Source organism: Prionailurus bengalensis, chromosome A2 (genome assembly GCF_016509475.1).
Source record: "Prionailurus bengalensis isolate Pbe53 chromosome A2, Fcat_Pben_1.1_paternal_pri, whole genome shotgun sequence".
Lineage (NCBI taxonomy): Eukaryota > Metazoa > Chordata > Mammalia > Carnivora > Felidae > Prionailurus > Prionailurus bengalensis.
Genome location: NC_057348.1, coordinates 94,670,564 through 94,693,157, shown reverse-complemented (window position 1 = coordinate 94,693,157; position 22,594 = coordinate 94,670,564).

Below are 22,594 nucleotides of genomic sequence, written 5' to 3'. Positions count from 1 at the left end.
CAATTGTATAGGTATAATAGTATTATTGGGAGTAAATATTATTGTTAACAAAGCATTGGTTCCCTACATCTTCTGAATTTTATGAAGTATTTTCTGAGGCATTGCTTTGGAATTTAGCAATAAGGAACCTGAGGGACGTGGGTGGCAGAAGAGATAAAACATTATTGGCATCAAAACAGGATGGCTCCATGCAAAAGAATGAAACTGGGCCACTTTCTTACACCATGTACAAAAATAAACTCAAAATGGGTTAAAGACCTAAATGTGAGACCTAAAACCATAACTCTTGGAAGAAAACATAGGCAGTAATCTCTTGGGCATCAGCCTCAACAATATATTTATGGATATATCTCCTCAGGCAAGGAAGACAAAAGCAAAAATAAGCTATTGGGACTACACCCGAATAAAAAGGTTTTGTACAGCAAATGAAACCTGCAAGAAAACAAAAAGGCAGCCCAGTGAATGGGAGAGATATTTGCAAATGATACATCTGCTAAGGCATTAATATCCAAAATATATAAAGGACTTATACAACTTAACAACAACAAAAAAAATCAAACAATCTGATTAAAAAATAGGCAGACTGGGGCGCCTGGGTGGCTCAGTCAGTTAAGCGCCTGACTGGATTTCATCTCAGGTTATGATCTCATGGTTTGTAAGATCAAGCCCCATGTCGGGCTGTGCTCTGACAGCCTGGAGCCTCCTTGGGATTTTCCCTCTTCCTCTCTCTTTGCCCTCCCCCTACTTTGCCCTCCCCCTACTCTCTCTCTCTCTCTCTCTCTCTAAATAAACTTAAAAAAAATGGGCAAACTATATGAATAGACATTTTTCCAGAGAAGACATACAGATGGCCAACAGATACATGAAGATACTCAACATCACTAACAAGGAAATACAAATTAAAACCACAATGAGATATCCCCTCACGCCAGTCAGAATGGCTAGTGTCCATGTGTTGGTGAGGATATGGAGAAAAGGGAGCCATTAATGCACTGTTGGTGGGAATATAAATTGGTGTGGCCACTGTAGAAAACAGTATGGAGGTTCCTCAGAAAATTAAACATAGAAATACCATATGATCCAGTAATTCCACTACTAGGATCAGCATATATGGAATAAATGATACCTGCATGTTGAGTTGGTGTGGGTGGGGGAAGCAAGCATAATTTTAAGTGTTAAGCTTTACATCCAAAAATTATTAAAAATCCCTTCTCCAGTATTTGCTGTATTCTCTTTATGGCTAATGTAAATAAAATACAAAGGAGCATTAAAAAAAAGGAGGGGATCCTAGGCCTATATAGAGAGGATATATATATCATATATGTTGATCCTCAACTGGCCATGATGTCTCCCTCTGGGATGACAATGGGTGATATAACCCATTACCTGGGATGGCAATGGGTGATATAACAGCAACAGTTTTGGCCAGGGAGAAATGCGGGATGTGCAGCGGTACAACACAGCACATCTCTGGGAAGCTGGGAGGGACAACCTCTTTGTAACAACAAATGGATAATGCCTGTCAGGCAAGATTAGGATGTCATACTTTAGGTATGTATACCTTCTTTTAGAAACTTCTAAATTATAAAAATTATGCTTTTTAAAATTATAAAATTTTACATTTAAAAAAAAATTTTTTTTTCAACGTTTATTTATTTATTTTTGGGACAGAGAGAGACAGAGCATGAACGAGGGAGGGGCAGAGAGAGAGGGAGACACAGAATCGGAAACAGGCTCCAGGCTCTGGGCCATCAGCCCAGAGCCTGACGCGGGGCTCGAACGCACGGAGCGCGAGATCGTGACCTGGCTGAAGTCGGATGCTTAACCGACTGCGCCTCCCAGGCGCCCCTAAAATTTTACATTTTAAACAAAATTTTAATATTTTTTTCATGAGTAAAAATAAAATCTATGTTTATAATGGGAAAAATGGAAAATAAATGAAATACAAAAAAGAAAAACTATAGTTTTACTTTTCAGAGATAATTGATTAGCATTTGGGGACTTCTGCTTTTTTTGTTTTTTGTTTTTTGCAGAATATATCGTACATGGATGTAATATGAGTAGGTATGTGGCATATATATTTAAATTGAGATCAAACTGTATTTTATAAGTTGCTTTTTAAAAAACCTGATAGATCCTGAACATACTATTTTTTCAGTAATCATTTAATTACAGAATCAATTAAGTATTCACCTGTAACACAATTTTTAACATTTGCATGAAATTCTGTCATTTGGATGAGGCAGAATTTCTCTAGTCAGTCCCCCTCTATTAAACAGAGTGAGTAAATTTTAGTACATTACTAATTTTTTGAAAAATCCTACCTACATTAGTTCGGTATTCCATAGTGTTATACATAATATCATTTTTTCACCATTGGTATACTTTATAAGTTGAAATTTCACTGTAGAAAATGTGAACATTAAAAATGCTGCATTTTGCTGTTCTCCAAATGTCAGATGTATCTTCAAAAACTTAATTTTTAAATGGAAATTATTACATTTTAAATGGCATAAACTTGAGGACTTTCAAATAACTGCAAGAATTAGGACAATATCAAAGATTAAAGAAAAAATTAGTTTCTTCATCATGAACTTAGCAGGAAGGAATAAAAGAATGAGTAGCATTTATAAGATTTATTGGGTTATTAAACCAATCATTTCTCTCCTTAAATCATATAATTTCTAAGGCCTGGGTAGGTACATGGTCTGTGACTAAAGATCCAATAAACTTGACTATTGGCTCCTTCCCTGTGGACTGTAATACTCTACACATTACACTGGAAGTATGATTTAGTGGAGATCTCTTGATGGCAGAACTCTAGCCACAGACTTTAATAATAGGCAGTTATCCAATGCAGGAAGAGCTTGGCATAATCAAGGTAGGATAGCAGGACTGTTATTAGATTTTGGGAAGAGATCATAGCAGAAGCCTGGTTGCCCAACATTGGGGAGGTTGAGCTGTGAATTATAGTCATTGTGGTCCTCTAGGGATCATCTCTGGAGGTCTTGGGTTTGATTGGCTACCTGGTACTTGAGAGATGGGTACTCTAAATTGGCCAAGAAGTTCCTAGACTGAGGCCATTCATTCACTCCTTAGTTTATTCCCTGTTGACTCAGGAACTTGGGACAAGGCAGAGTTGCAGTAGGATCATTTTGGGGGAACTGAGAAAGGCACTCATGGTGAATGTTATGACCGGCTCTCTGTATCTTCTTGCTCATTTTCATGTTTCTGGTATTCCCCCTCATGACAGTCTTGCATCTTCACTTTCTTCTGGTCTTTTCAAGATAGTTGATGTTTACCTTTTTGGTTTCACATGTTTTGTTTTGTTTTTTCTCAATTCACGAAGATTTTAAATTAAAAAAAAACAAATTATGTATAGAATTTCTTTTTTAGCCTTTTGACTAATTTCTTTTTTTAAGTTTATTTATTTATTTGAGAGACAGAGAGAGAGAACAGGAGAGGAACAGAAAGAGAAGAAGAGACACAATCCTAAGCAGGCTCCATGCTGTCAGTGCAGAGCCTGGTGCTGGGCTTGAACTCACCAACAACAAGATCATGACCTGAACTGAAATCAAGAGTTGGACACTTAACTGACTGAGCCACCCAGGCTCTTCCTTTTGATTAATTTCTGAGTGGAATTTGGTAGAGAGATAGAAGGCATACTGATAAAATCCCATTTTCTGTCTCAGTTTCACTATTAATCAGATGGATATTTGGAATTTGTTTTTCCTTAATAGCAATATTGTGTGAAAATTAATGAGCTTATGTACAGGAACAGCTTTGTGTTAATTGTGAAAAATTTTAATAGTATGTATGAGAGTTCTTCCATCTCCATTTTGAATGTCCCAATGCCACCTTCACAGCTGTCAGGGTACCTTCAATTTATGCCTACAATCATTATCTTTCTTCTTTTTATTTTACAATGGAAATGAATTTGTTCTCTGAGAATACAGAATCATTATAAAAACCTTCAAACAGTACACAGAAACAAAGTTCCAGCTAGCTTATTTATCATGCAGTTGGGGAAATATTCTTTTATTCTTAGTTCACAAAGAGGTTTGTTTATTTTTTAAAATCAGGGATAAATGATAATTTTTGAAAAAAAATTAAAAAATCATCTCTTCAGTTCATTAATGAATGACATTAATTTATTTCTTGATATCATCCTTTGTTTTATGGAACTACAACCTATGCCATATTCAATTTACTGATATTTGGCTTAGGAGTTTTCATTAGTATTTACAAGGGGAAGTGATCTATAGGTTTCCTCTCCATCTCACCTTGTTATTATGGAAGTTTCAGTGCATAGTTTCTTTGTGTTTTAGGGGGAGGGAGGTTAACATTTTGTCAGGGTTTTGGATCAGAATTGTGTCAGCCTCATAAATTAATTGGAAGCTTATTACTATTTTTTGCTTATGCTTTGGAACCATTTGAAAATGGTGGATACTATCTATTCCCTTAAAGATTGGCAGAACTTGCCTGTAAAATCAGCTAGGACTGGTATCTTGTTCACGACAGATCCTTGCTAACAATGGAAAGTTGCTGTGAAGGCTTATCTAGAGGCTTTTTTAAAAATTGTTTTTAATGTTTACTTTATTTTTGGGGGGGGAGGGGCAGAGAGAGAGGGAGACCCAGAATCCGAAGCAGGCTCCAGGCTCTGAGCTGTCAGCACAGAGCCCAATGAGGGGCTCGAACCCACGAACTGTTGAGATTCTGACCTGAGCTAAACTTGTTGCTCAACCAACTGAGCCACCCAGGTGGCTCTAGAGGCTTTTTTTTTCTAATGTTTATATTTGAGACAGAGAGAGACAGAACATGAGCAGGGAAGGGGCAGAGAGAGGGAGACAGAATGTGAAGCAGGCTCCAGGCTCTGAGCTGTCAGCACAGAGCCTGACACGGGGCTCAAACTCGCTAACTGTGAGATCGTGACCTGAGCTGAAGTCAGACACTCAACCAACTGACCCACCTAGGTGCCCTGGCCCTAGAGGCTTGTGACCAATATCTTTTTAGTAGATAACAGTATAATGTTCTCTCTTATCCTAGTTAATGCATTTTGCTTTGAATTCTACATTGATATTAACATTGCCTGCTTTATACCTATGCAAAGACTTTGTACATACATGTTCATAACCAAAATCTGGAAGCAGCTCAATATCCATCAACAAGTGAATGAAAAAATAAATTGGGATATATTAATGCAATGGCATACTATTCAGCAACACAAAAGAATGAACTATTAATATATGCAACAACCTGGGTGAATCTCAAAGCAATTATGCTGAATGAAAGAAGCTAGACACACACACAAAATGTATAATCTGTATGATTACATTTATGTAAAATTGTAGAAAATGCTCACTAATCTGCAGTGACAGAAAGTAGATCATTTCTTGTCTGGGATGGAAGTAGGGTGGAGTGAGGAAGACCATGAAGGTGAGATTACCAAGGGGCACAGACTTTAGGGGGGTGATGTATATATTCATTATTTTATTATGGTGATGGTTTTGTAAATATATACATATGTCAAAATGTATCAAATTTTATATTTTAAGTGTGTGCACTTTAGTATACTTCAATTATACCTCAGTAAAGTTGAATAATTTATACATTCAAAATTGACTTGAAGTGCAATCTTCATTTGAGACTAAATTTGTGTGTGTGTGTGTGTGTGTGTGTGTGTGTGTGTGTGTTTAGATAGTCTTCATTTCTATTGAACAAATGTATACGACTTTATATTTCCACACTGATATCAAGAATCAAGGGTCGGGGCATCTGGGTGGCTCAGTCGGTTGAGCATCCGACCTTGGCTTAGGTCATGATCTCACGGTCTGTGAGTTCGAGCCCCGCGTCGGGCTCTGTACTGACAGCTCAGAGCCTGGACCCTGCTTCGGATTCTGGGTCTTCCTCTCTCTCTCTGACCCTCCTCCACTCATGCTCTGTCTCTCTCTCTCTCTCTCTGTCAAAAATAAATATTTAAAAAAATTAAAAAAAAAGAATCAAAGGTCTATCTACAGCAAAATTAGTGCACTTAGATCAGCATTATCCCACTCTGCATATATAAATGTGTATCTCTCAGACTTGCTCACCTTCTTCAGAATGCCTGTTTATCCTGACCAAAGCTATATGACTGCGTTTCTTATAGGACAGTACACATGGCTGCAGCTTATTGATGTAGCTAAATGTGATAAGTTATTCACAGAATTAAAATTTAACTTAGTGTGTATGATGAATAACTGATAAACAAAGTTGTATACATTACACATTTAATTAATAATTCAAAGTAATCATAACTGGTAAAAGAATTAAAATTTGGTCCTAATCACTCTGTGCTGACTTGCACACAGAACTTCATGAACTGCAGGGGGAACTGCAGGCAGAGGTTTTGCTCTACGGTTTTCTAAATAAAGTCAGCTAGTTGTACGTCTGGCTGATAATTTAAACTAAATACAAGCATCCTTTAAAAACCAGAAAAGAATTGGTGGGGTACCACTTTATCTGTAGGTTCTGTCAGCCTCAAGCTGGAATAAACAGATACTCTTGTCTACAGTTGTGTTTTTTTCCCCCTGGTAGTTTAATGTCTTTTAAAAGAATGCAAGAGTGGTTTTTCTTGAATGGTTATTCATTCTTTAAAAAAATTTTTTAATGTTTTTTAAAAATTTATTTTTGAAGGAGAGAGAGCATGAATGGGGGAGGAACAGAGAGAGAGGGAGGCACAGAATTCAAAGCAGGCTCTAGGCTCTAAGCTGTCAACACAGAGCCCAATGTGGGGCTCAAACTCATGAACTGTGAGATCATGGCCTTAGCTGAAGTTGGACACTTAACCAACTGAGCCACCCAGGTGCCCCGGTTATTCATTCCTTTTAAAAAAATGCCACTGTTTAATTGTCTCAGACACTTCTGAAATGATATAATTAGGGTACATTTGGCATTTTTACTTAGGTTTGAAGCTCTCTTCTTATCTGTTACAAATCTTAGTGCTTTGCAATATTATGTAGCAACATCTTTGCATTTGTTCAGTTACTACTGCCAGATCCTCTCCTTTATTTAATTTTTATCTTTAAAGCTGGTGGTGTTTGTTTTGTGTCTGTACACAAAACCCAGCATCAGATAGTACTGTCTCCCCATCACTGCAGTTAATCCAATTACTTTGTTAACTTTATATTTGCTTGGGAGCTTGAGGAGGATTTTTTTTTTTAATTAAGATCTTAATGATGTCATCTGAAGTGAGGAAATCAGAGTTTGATGTGAAAATAGTTATATATCAAATAAACACAAACTGTCCTTGGTTTCTTGATTGTTTAGAAGACACTGCAAGTATGAATGCATGTGCTCTTGAGTCTCCCATGGCATCTAATATAGCAGCTTTAATGACCTTGCTCACTTAACTATGATTGGGTGAACAATTCTAGATCTGAGAATCAATATGTAAGGGAGGATGATAGAATTGGGAATAAATGTAAACTATCTTCAGTACAAAGTACCATATGCACAATGCATGCACCAGAGGTCATGGTAGGCACAAAAGAGATAGAAACTTCTGCAGTTACAGGATGTCTTGTCATGTCTTTACAGTCTGCATCATGCCTTCATCAAGTTGAATTCCGGTTCACATTCTATCTGACATCTGAAAACTTGAGAACAAACTAGAACAAAATTATCATCAGATAGAGAAGTTTCCTTCTCCTCCTCCTGCCTCTGCCCATCCTTCCAACCTGAAATTAGTACCCACTTAGATAAGTTTTGCCTTGCACGCCTTGACTTTCTTCCATAGAGTCAGTGAACAAATGAGTCACCTTGGCAATGGCTTGACCAACTGGATCCTTCAGAAAACCTAAGTTCACCCCTTTCTCCTTTCATTTTCCAATCAAAATGATATTTATATAACTACCATAGTTTGATCACTGCTAAAATTAGATCATAGGGAGCCTAGGGGAATAGTTTTGATAGTTTATTGTTTTTTAAATAAAAATAACAGTTTTTCCTGGTTGCAAAATCATATAACTTCACAACATTGGAAAATACAGAAAAACACACATACAAAAAGTACCTATGATCCCAATACCCCAGAAACAGCACTTGTTAATATATTGGTATATGACTTTTTAGTCTTTATTATGCATATATATCATGTGTGAAAAATGTAGTATCTTTTCTAGCTAAAATTAATAATTTGTTCAATACATATTTACTGAATACCAACTAAGCACTATTGTGTTTGACACTGGATTATTACATAGTAACTATTTTAACCCCATTTTTATAAATATGCTATGAGTATTTTCTCACATCATGTATAATTTATTACCTGTTTTTAGATAAATTTGAGGGTTGACAACACTCTGATTAAGGGAACGTGCCATTTGAGAACTGTAGGGAAAAGAACTGCCCTCCCAGAGGGCTTATCAAGTCACCATGGGGTATTGTGCTCCGAGCTTGGTCAGGGGATCCTATCTTGTTTCCAGTCAGCATTATAGAAGTTTCTGGAATGGTTATCAAGGACAAGAAAGCAGGAGGAGTACTTGGGGAGCTGTAACTTTAAACTCATCTCCAAATCATACATTGAATTAACATTCTGATAAAAAGACTGGATCTCTTGGCCAATGTTGGCCCATTTAGAAACAAAAGATATTAGAATGTTTCTGAATCACATATTTTAATCTAATGTTCACAAAGATAATCCGTATTTAAAGCTTTTTTTCTAATACCAATTAACTTCAATTTTGACATATTCTTTTCTGGCAATTCGTGGATCCATGAGATTTTTTTTAACCTCTAAACAATCCCTACTCTTGAATATTCTATGCGGGGCCCTTAAAGTAATTTTCTTGACCAAAACTGGGTCTATACTGGTGGGCTGATCAGGCCTGGTCCCTTTTATCATAGCACTTACAGTCCAGCAGAGGAAGGGAGACAAACAGTTAAACATACAAATAAATATGTCACTATAAACTGAGAAAAGTGTTTCAAGGAAACAGAGTTTCTAGGATGGAGAGTAAAGGGCACAAGCCCTTAGATTGGTTGATCAGGGAAGACCTCTTAGGGAACTAATTATAAGTTGAGACTTGAAGGATGAGAAGGTGATAGCCAAAGAGCTTACACAGAACATTCCAGACATAGACCCAGGTGGGCCCAGACATAGGGCCAGGTGTAAGCTTAGAATGTCTTAGGAACTGAAGGATGTCACATGCTGCTGGAGAATAGTGAGTGCTGTTAAGTGGCTTTTGAAGAGGTGATAGTGATGGAAAGGAGTGTAGGTGGCTGGAATCATATCATATGTAGCCCCTCAAAATGCATGATAGCAAGCTTGGACCTTAAGGAAAATGAAAAACCCATTGAGAGATATTAAGCAAATAAGAAATATGGGATTTACATTTAAAAAAGATTTCTGTAATTTGTGAGGAGAATCAATTAAATGGGACAATTGAGAAGCATGAAGATAAATAATGAGGCCATTGCAGTAGTCCAGGCCAGAAATGATAGTAACTTGAGTTAAGGGGATGACAGTAGATTTGGGAGATGCTGATGGATACACTATAGCAGGACTGTCCAATAGAAATATAATGTGAGCCACAAATGCAAGGCAAATATATATTTAAAATTTCTTTCATAACTGAAGATATTTGCAAATGATATATTCAATAAGTGGTTAGTATCCAAATATATAAAGGACATATACAACTCAACACCAAAAAAAAAAATAATCCAATTTAAAATGGGCAGAAGACATGAACAGATATTTCTCCCAAGAAGACATCCAGATGACAAACAGACCCATGAGAAGATGCTTATCATCACTGATCATCAGAGAAATGCAAGTCAAAACCAAAATGAGATATCACCTCACACCTGTCAGAATGGCTAAAATCAAAAACACAAGAAACAATAAGTGTTGGTGAGAATGTAGAGATAAAGGAACCCTCATGCACTCTTGGTTGGAATGCAAACTGGTACAGCCACTGTGGAAAACAGTATGGAGGTTCCAAAAAAAAAAATTAAAAATAGAAATACCATATGATCCAGTAATTTCGCTGCTGGGTATTTACCCAAAGAATACAAAAACATTAATTTGAAAAGATATATGAACCTCTATGTTTATTGTAGCATTATTTACAATAGCCAAATTATGAAAACAGCCCAAGTGTACACTGATAGATGAATGAGTAAAGAAGTACACACACACACACACACACACACACACACACACACAATGGAATATTACTTAGCCATAAAAAATGAGATCTTGCCATTTGCAACAACATGGATGGACCTAGAGTATATAATGTTAAGTGAAATAAGTCAGTCAGAGAAAGACAAATACCATATGATTTCACTCATATATGGAATTTAAGAAATAAATGAACAAAAGAAAAAAGAGAGAAACCGAAAAACTGACTCCTAACTATAGAGAACAAATTGATAGTTACCAGAGGGGAGATAGGAAGGGGGATGGATGGAATAGGTGAATGAGATTAATAGCACACTTATCACAATGAGAACTGAATAATAAATATATAGAATTGTCAAATCATTGTATTGTATACCTGAAACTAATATAACACTGTATGTTAACTGTACAGGAATTATAAAAAAATTGTTTCCAAGACCAATGACATTGAGCTTTTTCCCTATGGTTTCTTGTAGGAGTTTTATGGTTTCAGGTGTTATATTTAAGTTTTTAATCCCCTTTAGTTAATTTTTGTGAGTTGTATAAGACAGGGGCCCATTTTCATTCTTATTATGTGATTATCCAGATTTTCTAACACTAGTTATTAAAGAGCCTTACCTTTTCTCCATTGAGTATTCGTGGCTCCCTTGTCAAATATCAGTTCACCATGTTTGTGTAGGTTTATTTCTGGGCTCTTTATTCTGTCACTCTATGAATCTCTTTTAATGCTAGTACCATACTCTTTTGATTACTATAGCTTTGCAATACAGTTTTAAATCACAAAGTGTGATGTTTCCAGCTTTGTTCTTGCTCAGGATTGCTTTGGCTATTTGGAGTCTTTTGTGGTTTCATACAAATTCTAGGATTTTTTTTTCTATTTCTGTGAAAAATGCCATTGGCATTTGGATAGGGATTGCATTGAATTCATAGATGGCTTTGGGTAATATGGACATTTTGACAGTATTAGTTCTTCTGATTCGTGAACATAGAATATCTTTCCATTTATTGTGTTTTTTTCAGTTTCTTTCACCAAAGTTTTATACAGGCATGCCTTGGAGACATTGTGGGTTTGGTTCCAGACCACCATGATAAAGTGAATATCATAATAAAACGAGGCAAATGAATTTTTGGTTTCCCAGTGCGTATAAAAGTTACGTTTACACTATACTGTAGACTATTAAGTGTGCAACAGCATTATGTCTAAAAAATAATGTATATACCTTAATTAAAAAATACTTTATCGCTAAGAAATGCTAACCATCATCTGAGCTTATAGTGAGTCATGATCTCTGATCCCAGAGAAACATAATGAATATAATAATTAAAAATATTGCCAGAATGACCAAAATGTGACCCAGAGACATGAAATGAATAAGTGGTATGAGAAAAATGGCACCAATAGACACGCTTAATGCCAGGTTGCCATAAACCTACCATTTGTAAAAAAACACAGTATCTGCAAAGCACAATAAAGTGAAGCATAATAAAATGAGGTATGCCTGTGATTTTCATTGTATAGATCTTTCACCTCCTTGGTTAAATTTATTCCAAAGTATTTTGTTTTGTGATGCTATTGTTAATGAGATTATTTTCCTTATTTCTTTTTCAGACACTTTGTTATTAGTTTATAGAAGTGCAACTGATTCTTGCTTGTTGACTTTGTATCCTGCAACTTTACTGACTTTGTTGATTAGTTCTCACAGTTTTTGGTGGGGGTGTTTAGGATTTTTATATATAAGATCATATCATCTATTAGCAGAGACAATTTTACTCCTTCCTTTTTAACTTGGATGCTTTTTCTTTTTTTTCTTTCTTTTCTTTTCTTTTTTCCCCCCCAAAATTTCTCTGGCTAGACTTCCAGTATTATATTGAACAGGAGTGGTGAGGGTGCACACCCTTGTTTTATTCCTGATCTTAGAAGGAAAGCTTTCAACTGTTCACCATTGAGTGTGAGGCTAGTTGTGGCTTGTCATATATGGCCTTTATTTTGTTGAGGTATGTTCCTTCTACACCCAATTTGTTGAAAGTTGGTTTTTATTTTTTTAACCATGAAAGGATGTTATATTTTGTCAAATGTTTTTTCTGCATCTATTAGAAGATCACATGATTTTTACCTCATTCTATTAATATAGTATATCACACTTACTGATTTGCTTTGTTGAACCATCCTTGCATCCCAGAGATAAATCCCACTTGATGCTGGTGTGTGAGTCTTCTAATGTGCTGTTGAATATGGTTTGCTGATAATTTATTGAGAACTTTTGCATCCATGTTCATCAGGGAAATTGGCATGTAATTTTTTTTTCTTGTATTGTCCTTATCTGGCTTTGGTATCAGTGTAATGCTGGCCTCATAGAATGAATTTGGGAGTGTTCCCTCTTCAGTTTTTTGGAGGAATTTGAGAAAGATTGGCATTAATTCTTCTTTAAATGTTCAGTAGAATTCACCTGTGAAATCATCTGTTTCTGAGCTTTTTTTGTTGTTGAGAGCTTTTAGACTACTGATTCAATCTTTCTCATTATTGGTCTATTCAGATTTTCTATTCTTCATGATTCAGTCTTGATAGTCTTGGTAGGTTATATATGTTTTTAGGCATTTCTTCACTTTCTAGGTCATCCGGTTTGTTGGTGTGTAAATTGTTCACAGCAGTTTCTTATGATCCCTTTTATTTTTTTTTCTTAAAAAATTTTTTAAATGTTTATTTATTTTTGAGAGAGAGAGAGAGAGCGCAGAGGAGGGGCAGAGAGAGAAGACACAAAATCTGAAGCAGGCTCCAGGCTCTGAGTTGTCAGCATTGAGCCCAATGTGGGGCTTGTACCCATGAGCCATGAGATCATGATCTGAGCTAAAGTCAGATGCTTAACTGACTAAACCACTCAGGTGCCTTGATCCATTTTATTTCTGTGCTCAGCAACATGTTGTTGAATTTTCACATATTGTGAATTTTCCAGTTTTCCTCCATTATGATTTGTTTCATACTATTTTGGTCAGAAAAGATATCATTAATTTTCTTAAGTTTGGTGTGATTTGTTTTGTGACTATTACTGTATTTGTTGTGTATTTCTCCCATCAGATCTGTTTGTATTGCTTAATATATTTAGGTGCTCTGATGCTGGGTGCATATGAATTTCTTTTTTTATTAAAAATTTTTTAATGTTTATTAATTTTGAGAGAGACAGAGCACGAGTGATGGAGAGAGACATAGAATCTGAGGCAGGCTTCAGGCTCTAAGCTGTCAGCACAGAGTCCAATGCCGGGCTTGAATTCATGAACTGTGAGATCATGACCTGAGCCAAAGTTGGACACTTAACCGAGTGAGCCACCCAGGTGCCCCATGGTACATATATATATTTCTGATTGTTATAGCCTCTTGAGGAGTTGATCCTTTTAGCATTATAAAATGATTTTTGTCTCTTATTACAGCTTTTGAGTTAAAGTCTATTTTGTCTGATATACATATAGCTACTTCTGCTTTTTCATGTTTTTCATTTTCATGGAATATCTTTTTCCATCCCTTCACTTTGAGCTATTTGTGTTGTTAAAGCCAAAGTGAATCTGTTGTAGGCAGCATATAGTAGGATCTTGTTTTTAATCTATCCAGCCACTCTATGCCTTTGGACTGGAGATTTTTTTTTTTTTTACATTTCAAATAATTATTGATAGTTAAGGACTTACTAAAGCCATCTTATTGTTTTCTGTCTGTTTTGTATCTCCCTTATTCTTTTCTTCCTCCCTGTCTATCTTTGTCTATCTTTGTGAACTGTCTATCTTTGTGAACTGCTTATTTTCCATAGTGGCATGCTTTAATTCCCCTCTCTTTATCTTTTGTGCATCCACTATAGCTTTTTATTTTTTGGCTACCATAAGGTTACATAACACATCTTATAACATTCTATCTTATGATACAAGAACTTAATTCTAGTTGCAGTATTAACAAATTGTTGTAATTGTAGTTTAAAAAATATTTTGTCTTTTAACATTTTTCCTAGAGAGTGAAGTTGTTACCACACATACCTTTACCAGTGTATTGTATATTTTCATGTGTTTTCATGTTTCTAATTAGCATCATTTCACTTTGACTTGAAAAACTTCTTTCAGCATTTCTTATAAGGCAAGTGTAAGTGGTGATGAACTGCGTAAGGTTTTATTGTCTGGGAAAGTATTTCTTCTTCATTTTTGAAGGACAACTTTGCTGGATAGAGTATTCTTAGTTTGCAGTGTTTTTCTTTCCACATTGAATATACCATCCTGCTCTCTCCTGGATTGTAAGGTTTCTGCTGAGAAATCCACTCATAGCCTTATGGGGCTTCCCTTGCAAGTTACAAGTTTTCCTTTTGCAATTCTCCCTGTGTTTGTTTTTTGACAGTTTTTTTTTAAAGTTTATTTATTTTGAGACAGAGAGAAAGAGAGAGAGAGTGAGCATGCAAGTGGGGGAGGGGGAGACAGAGAGGGAGAGAGAGAATCCCAAGGGCTCTGATAGTGCAGAGCCTGATGCGGGGCTCAATCTCACAAACCGCAAGATCATGACCTGAGCCAAAATCAAGAGTTGGATGCTTAACTGACTGAGTGACCAGGCACCCCTTGACAATTATTTTAATGTGCCTTGGAGAAGATCTTTTTAAGTTGAGTTTGTTTAGGAATCTGTGCGTTTCATGAACTTAGATACTCAAATATTCCCAGATTTGAGAAGTTCTCAGCAATTATTTCTTTAAATAAATTTTCTGCCCCCTTTCTCTGTCTTCTTCTGGGGTTCCAAAAATTCATAGATTGTTTCTTTGAAGGTATCCTAAAGATCACATGGGGTTTCTTCACTCTTTTTCATTATTTCCTTTTTTTCTGTGTTCTCCTCTGGGTAATTTCAAAGGTCCTGGTCTTCTAACTCACAGATTCTCTTTTTTCTGTTTGGTCCATGCACCTATTGGTGCTCTCTATTGCATTTTTCATTTCATTTAATGTATTCTCCAGGTTCAGAACTTCTTTTTAATTATTATTCTATCTCTCTTTTAAACTTCTCATTTTATTTGTATATTGTTTTCTGGTTGAGGAAGCTCTCACTCACACATTCTCATTTTTCTCCCATAGGTGAAATCATGGGCCTCTTGGCACTGAACTGTGCTGCCTTGGAGAGGGGTGATGTGAGTAAAGTCAAACTCTCCAATGCATCTGAGCCAGTATTATCATTATCATTATTATTATTATTGTTACCCTAATTGTGTGGTAAAACTTCTTTGCTGGACTCCTTGGCTTCTACAAAGGCTCCTCATATGTGAGTGATTGTTTAAGACAGTGTCCTCCAGGGGCTTCCAGACCATAACTGGCAGGGGCTGGAGCCAGTATACAGGCCACTATAGGGTCCACAGCCTGGACCAACTTCTATATGTCTGTTACCTATGCACAGGTGGGAAAGAATCCTCCTGGGTCCCTTGGTTTAAAGTGCCAGACCCAACAGCCCCTACAAAGGCACATTTTGTCTGTGCACAGACACCAAATTGTTGTTCTTGAGGCATGAGGCATGTTCTTGAGGTATGAACAAGGGATGTCTCATTGAATCATCATGCTGATGTCACTCCTGAGGGAGAATTTTGATATAGAAGTATAAATCTTGGGGTCAGTGTCATACAGATGATATTTGAAACCTTGAGAATGTGTTAGAGGAGGAGCAGAGAAGAGGGCCTAGGTCCTGGCCTGAGGGTCTTCAACATTTGGGGGCTGGGTGGAAAAAAACTGGGGAGGTATGGAGTCATGGAACCTAGGAGAAGAGAATATTTTGAGAAGGAGGTGGTGGTCATCTATGATGATGCTGTGATGAGAGGCTGAACAAAAGTTCTTCAGAGGTTTCACCGTGTCCCTGTGATGAGATGCAAGATGCAGACCTTCAAAGTCTTCTGCCTGCTGCTTCTCATCCTTACCTTCCCCTACATTTTTATTTATATATTTTTTATTTCTCTAAGCCTGGATTTTGTGATTTTTCCCCATCTCTAGTTTGAATATTGAATTTTTAATGTTTGTAACCCCAATCCTTCCCTCAGATTGTTCTATATATATGTCCTTCCCTCAGATTTTTCTATATATGTGTGTGTGTATATATATATATATATAGATAGATAGATATAGATATAGATAGATATAGATATATAGATATAGATATGTAGGAATAACCAATGTGCCTTGGAGAATGGAATAACCAGCATGTGTTTTGCTATATGGTACACATCTGTTATACTTATTTGGATACCTATAATGATCATATTTTTTATGTCCAAGGGAAAAATTTTTAATTTATGACATATTTATTCTATATACACTTAGTGTTTAGTATAATACTTCTATTCACATCTATATATCAAATATTCATGTCAATTCATACAGTGTATTAATAATAAAATAAATTAATAATAACAAGGGTTGACAAAATTAGGCTAGCATCTTAGTGGCAATGCTATTCTTTAGATCAGTGCTACTCAGTAGAACTTTCTGCAACAATGGAAATCTCTATTCTGTTCTTTTTTAAAAATATTTTTTCAATGTTTATTTTTGAGAGACAGAGAAAGACAGAGCATGAGCAGGGAAGGGGCAGAAAGAGAGGGAGACACAGAATAAGAAGCAGGCTCCAGGCTCTGAGCTGTCAGCACAGAGCCCAATGTGGGGATTGAACTCATGAACCATGAGATCATGACCTGAGCCAAAGTCGGATGCTTAACCAACTGAGCCACCCAGGCACCTCTCTATTCTGTTCTATCCAATAGGTAGACACTAGCCTCTGGCTATTGAGTATTTAAAATATGACTAGTGAGACTGAGGAACTGAACTTTAATTAAAATTTTTAAAATTAATTACATTTTCAATTTAAATAGCCACACATGGTTAGTGGCTACCATATTGGAGAGTACAGCTTTAAACCATACGTTCTGATAATAAGCCCTCACTATTATTTCAATTTGGGCGTAATATTCTCATGTTAAAGCCTGGTAACCAGCTGCAGACAACATAAGCAGGCAAATTTTTAAAAATATTTACAGCCTCATGTATTTCTTTTTCTTTAAATAGTCTTTTTATGCCTGTTGCCCAACTCCCCCACCCAACCCTGCCATTCAACCATTTGTCTTTTTGCAGGAGCTGTTCATATATTAAAGAAGTTAACCCTTAGGCTGCACTAAAGCTATAATTTTTAATTTAAATTTGAACTTTTTTTTTGGCCATTCAAAATATTTTAACTTGTATGTGCTTGGACCTATTTATTTATTTTTAAAGTTTAATTTATTTTGAGAGAAACAGAGAGGGAGCAGAGGTTGGGGAGGGACAGAGAGAGGAAGAGACAGAATCCCAAACAGGCTCTGTGCTGTCAGTGCAGAGCCTAGTGTGGGCCTTGAACTCACGAACTGTGAGATGACATGAGCAAGATCAAGAGTTGGACACTTAACCAACTGAGCCACACAGGTGCCCCTGGATTTATTTATTTATTCTTTCACAGTTTAGAGAGGTTTTCCCATTCTAATATTATAATTTTTCTATGTTTTCTTCTAATAGTTTTATGATTAAAATATTTGATTCATCTCAACACTATTTATGGAATAATCCTTTCCTTCTCTACTGAGAAATATTTGTTTCATTTCTTTACTATTATCTGTGGTATCACATTGTTTCTATTTATTCAAGTCTTCTCTATGCGTGTATGTGACCTGCAGTAACAATTTAAGGTTTTCCTTTATATAGCTTTGACATATTTCTTGTTAATTTTATTACTATCTTATTATTGCTCTTATAAATGGGATCTATTATTTCATTATATGTGTAACTGACTGTTGTTTGTATACAGGAAGGTTATTTATTCATTCATTTATTTTATCTTAATTTTTCACCTATTCCTTTAATTATGTGTCAGCTGATACTTCTATAACAAGGTTAAATAATATGCTAACTGATATTCTTTTTCTTAACTTTAATAGAAATGTATTTCTCGGTTAAGCATGATGTATGATTTTATAAAACTGTGCGTGTAAAATTGTGTGAAGCAAGAACCTATATATCCCCATTTTATTAAGAATTCTTTAATTAAAATGAAGAATGGATGTGAATATGATTAAATGCAACTTTTTATCTATGGAGATGATTGTTATTTTCCTTTCATCTTAATTAATATGATGTATTACATTAATACATTTCCTAATAATGAGTATCTTACCATCCTTGGTATGAACTAAGCTGACCAGAGTGTATTACTTTGTTTATTTGTATTTAAGTTTTTATTTAAATTCTAGTTAGTTAACATACAGTATAATATTAGTGTCAGGTATACAATATAGTTATTCAACACTTCCATACAACACCCATTGTTTATCACCAGTGCCCTCCTTAATCCCCATCACCTATTTTACCCATCCCCCCAATCCAGAATGTATTAGTTTGTTTTTTTTTTTTTTCAACGTTTTTTATTTATTTTTGGGACAGAGAGAGACAGAGCATGAACGGGGGAGGGGCAGAGAGAGAGGGAGACACAGAATCGGAAACAGGCTCCAGGCTCCAAGCCATCAGCCCAGAGCCTGACGCGGGGCTTGAACTCCCGGACCGCGAGATCGTGACCTGGCTGAAGTCGGATGCCCAACCGACTGCGCCACCCAGGCGCCCCTGTATTAGTTTTTTAAATGTGCTGTTAAATTCCACTTTTTAATGATTTAATTATGATTTGTGAGTAGATATTTATAATTGATCTATAGTTTTTTTGTGTGCACAAACGTTGGGTTTTGGTGTCAGTGTTTTGCTGGCATTAAAACAAAAAGAAAAAAATGTGTGCATGATTTCCTTATTTTTCTATTTCCTGAGACAGTTTATTTTTAAAGTTTATTTATTTATTGAGAGAGAGAGAGAGAGAGAGACAGAAAGATAGAATATCCCAAGCAGGCTCCACGCTGTCAGTGCACAGCCTGATGCAGAGCTCAAACTCATGAACTGTGCAGTCATGACCTGAGTTGTAATCAAGAGTTGGATACTTAACCAAATGACCCACCTAGGTGCCCTGCCTGAGACAGTTTAAATAGTATTGGGGAAAGTTTTTATTGTGGAAAATATTAAACATATATGAAAGTAGTTAGAATAGTGTAAAGTAACCCCATGTATCACCTAACTTCAGCAATTATAAATTAATGATCATGCTTATTTCATCTACTCCCCCCACCCTGTCTATTTCTCCTTTCATATTATTTTGTTTCCATATTATTTTGAAGCAAATCTTAGACAATAATAATGGTCTATTTAAACTTTCTGTCTTTTCTGAAGTCAATTTGATAATGTTATGGTTTTCTAAAGAATCATACATTTTCAGATTTTTGTTCATGAATTTGATCAAAGAAGTCTATTGTTCTTTTAATATCCTCTAATTCTAATTCTGTGGTTATTTCTAAGTTTTATTTCTTTCAAAAGTATAACTGTGATTTCTTCACTTTTTTCCTTAGAATCATGAATGTTTTATTTAGCATACTTTTCTATTTTTTTTTTTCAACGTTTATTTATTTTTGGGACAGAGAGAGATAGAGCATGAATAGAGGAGGGGCAGAGAGGGAGACACAGAATCGGAAACAGGCTCCAGGCTCTGAGCCATCATCCCAGAGCCTGACGCGGGGCTCGAACTCCCGGACCCCGAGATCGTGACCTGGCTGAAGTCCGACGCTTAACCGACTGCGCCACCCAGGCGCCCCTTTAGCATACTTTTCTTAAAGAACTGACATTTAAAAAATGTTCTGCCTTTTTTCCCATTTTCTGTTTAATATTTTTCTTGCTGTCATCTTCCTTTTGCTTTTTTAAGGCTCATTTTGTTGTCTTTTTAAAAGTTCTTGAGTGAATACTTAATTTTTATTCTTTTTATCATTAATATCAGTTATAAGACTATCTATACTCTTCTGAGCACTGCTTTATCTGCATCTCTTAGGTTCTGGTATGCATTATTTTTATCACTTTTATTTTCTGGGTACTTGTCAAGAATGGTGAAAGATCTGAGATTTTATCCTATACGCAAGGTAACAAGTTAGCCTGCCACAGTTTCATGGATGCTGGCATAAGACATGAGACCCCCTAATAAGAGGAAAAGACTGTTTGTTACTTATAGCAGTAACAGCAGTCTAAGAATTGGTATTTGTGCTAGTTCCCTGAGCCTCGCCATATGAGTGAAATCATATGGTATTTGTATTTCTCTGACTGACTTATTTCACTTAGGATTATGCCCTCTGGGTCCATCCCTATTGTTGCAAATGGCAATAACTCATTTTTTTAATGGCTGAGTAATATTCGTGTGTGTGTGTGTGTGTGTGTGTGTGTGTTCATGCACACAAAACCCTCATGCTTCTTTATCCATTTTTCTAAATTTTTGTAACAGCCAGTAAGCTTGATTTTTTTCCTTTCCTTTCTCTTCTCTTCTTTTCTTTTCTTTTTGAAAGAGAGGGGGAGAGAGCAAGAGCAAGAGCGAGAGAGAGAGAGAGAGAGAGAGTTGGGGGGCAGAGAGAGAAAAGAGAGAGAATCCAAGCAGCCTCCATTCCCAGTGTGGAGCCTGACACAGGGTTCGATCCCACAACCCTGGGATCATGACCCAAGCCAAGTCAAGAGTCAGAAGCTCAACCAACTGAGCCACCCAGGTACCCCAGCTTGATTGGCTTTTGAAGCTCCAAAGGGAGATATTATCTGTATATTCCAAGATCTGTTCCAAGATCTTTCCAAACCTGCTCCCTATACAAACATCCTTGAAAAGATAGTCCAGAACAAAAGAAATTACTGCCTTAGCTTAAAAGATATGCACAAATGCGAGAGACCCATGAAAAATAGTTTTCCAACAATATCCATTCTTTGTTTCTACACCATCTTGGCTTCTAGAGATTATCCCCAAGAATATGCCACTCTATTGGCCACTCTGATTAATCTGAACAGAACCAAATCCATTCACTTTGTCTCATACAAACACGCGTCTCAACAGGACTTTAAGCTGCAGTTTAGACAAACTGCAGTATAGACCTCAACCATGCCCCTCATGTTTCTAGATTCAATAGCTGAAAAACTCCCATAAACTCATCAGGTCTATCTTAGAAAAACTTGATGGCTTTACTAGTCATTAGAGAAATGCAAATCAAAACCACAATGAAATATCACCCCACACCTATTCAGATGGCTACTATCAAAAAACCAGAAAAAAGCAAGTGTTGGTGAGGATATGGAGAAAATGGAACATGTGTACTGTTGGTGGGAATGTAAAATGGTGCCAGTATTATGGAAAACAGTATGATGATTCCTCAAAAAATTAAAAACAAATTACTATATTATCCAGCAATTCCACTTCTAAATGTATGTCCAAAAAAATTGAAAGCAGGACCTTGAAGAGATATTTGCACACCCACATTTATAGCAGTGTTATTCATAGTAGCCAAGAGAGGGAAGCGACCCAAATGTCTGTTGATGGAGGCATGAATAAACAAAATGTGGCATATATATACACAATGGAATATTATTCAGCTTTAAAACGGAAGAATATTCTATCTTATACTACAACATGGATGAATCTTCAGAACATTATGTTAAGTGAAATAAGCCAGTTACAAAAGACAAATAGTATATGATTCCACTTATATGAAATATTAAAGTAGTCAAGTTTATAGAAACAGAAAGTAGAAATGGTTGTTTCCAGGGGCAGTAGGGGAGGGAGAAATGGGGAACTGTTTAATGGGTATAGAGTTTCAGTTTGTAGGATGAAAAATTTCTAGAGATCTACTGCACAACAATGTAAATATACCTACCAATATTTAACTGTACACTTAAAAATGGTTAAGATGGTAAAAAAAAAATAGGTGTGTGTGCATGTATTTGTGTTTTACTGCAATTAAAAGGAACTCAAACCAGGTGGGTTTCTTCTTCAATTTAGTGTCTATACTGCACCCATCACCCAACTTTTAACAATTATCAACTCATGATAAGATTAACAATTTATTCTTGTTTAATCTATATACCTATCTACTCCTGTATCCTTCATTATTTCAACATCATATAATTTCACCCATAAATCTGAGTATATATGTGCAAAAGATAAAGATTTCTAAAAACTTTTATTATAATTTTATCTGTCAGCACAAAACCATCATCACATCTAAAAAAATTAATGATTTCTGGTTGCTGTGCCTAAGTATGGTCTTTTCTTTTTTTAAAAAAAATTTTTTTTTTCAACGTTTATTTATTTTTGGGACAGAGAGAGACAGAGCATGAACGGGGGAGGGGCAGAGAGAGAGGGAGACACAGAATCGGAAACAGGCTCCAGGCTCTGAGCCATCAGCCCAGAGCCCGACACGGGGCTCGAACTCACGGACCACGAGTTCATGACCTGGCTGAAGTCTGACGCTTAACCGACTGCGCCACCCAGGCGCCCCAGTATGGTCTTTTCTGTACACTACTTAAAAT